At 47.4% G+C, this 802-nt stretch overlaps 1 pseudogene; it reads right to left on the reverse strand.

The window, feature by feature from the left end:
* Positions 1-6: 6 nt before the first annotated feature.
* Positions 7-796, reverse strand: LOC109954251 (tripartite motif-containing protein 35-like; annotated as a pseudogene).
* Between the last annotated feature and the right edge of the window lie 6 nt (positions 797-802).

An 802-nucleotide genomic window follows, 5' to 3' on the forward strand; every position in this document is an offset into this window, starting at 1 on the left:
TTTACTATTATGAAAGTATATTCTCCAAAATTTAGCCACTGAAATGAATCCCTTCCTCTCAGCCGATTCTACCACTCCACCCACAGACCAGATTTTACTGTGTCCAACCTCAACGTCCCAGCTTTGAGTTCCTGAGTCAAAGCCCTCAGAGCCTAGGACAATGTGATGAGTGTCAAACCTTTCAGGGTTTTCAGGAAGCTTCTGTCTCTGTCCCCATCTCACACTGGTCAGATCTTCAGACAGGATGAGTTGTGGATGAGCAGTGTTTGGATCCAGAATCACAGGAATGTAGGAGACCACCTTCTTCATCTTGTTCCAGATGTTGAAGGCCAGGTTGCCCAGGTGTTTGGTCACATCTATCAGAGCTCCTGAATGTTAGGATCGCTCGACACAATAATGAGCGAGCAGTAAAGAATGGACCCAGGCGGCTGGCTTTGAATGAGACGTCGTCAGCTCTCAGCTCCTCCTCTGTGGCTCTGATTGTGTCTGAAAGAGCTGCTATCTCTCTGCTCAGAGCCTCAGTCTTCTCCTTCATCATCTGACTCCTCTGCTCCTCTTCCTCCCTCAGAGCTTTGATCCTGGCCTCCTCTTCCTCTTGTAGAAACTGGTGAAGTTTTTTAAACTGCTCCTTAATCAGCCTCTCTGTGTCTTGGGCCTGGACCTTAATGTGTTCTGCTGTTTGGTCACAGTTTCCTTTAACTTGTTCAAAGAGCTTCAGTTTCTCCTGTAAGGGCTTCAGGGATTTCTGGAGCCTCACTCTGTGATCCTGTGCTGTTTCATTGATGGGTCTGAATCTGTGGTT

The sequence above is a fragment of the Monopterus albus genome, unplaced genomic scaffold (genome assembly GCF_001952655.1).
Source record: "Monopterus albus unplaced genomic scaffold, M_albus_1.0 scaffold5118.1, whole genome shotgun sequence".
NCBI classification, from domain to species: Eukaryota; Metazoa; Chordata; class Actinopteri; order Synbranchiformes; family Synbranchidae; genus Monopterus; species Monopterus albus.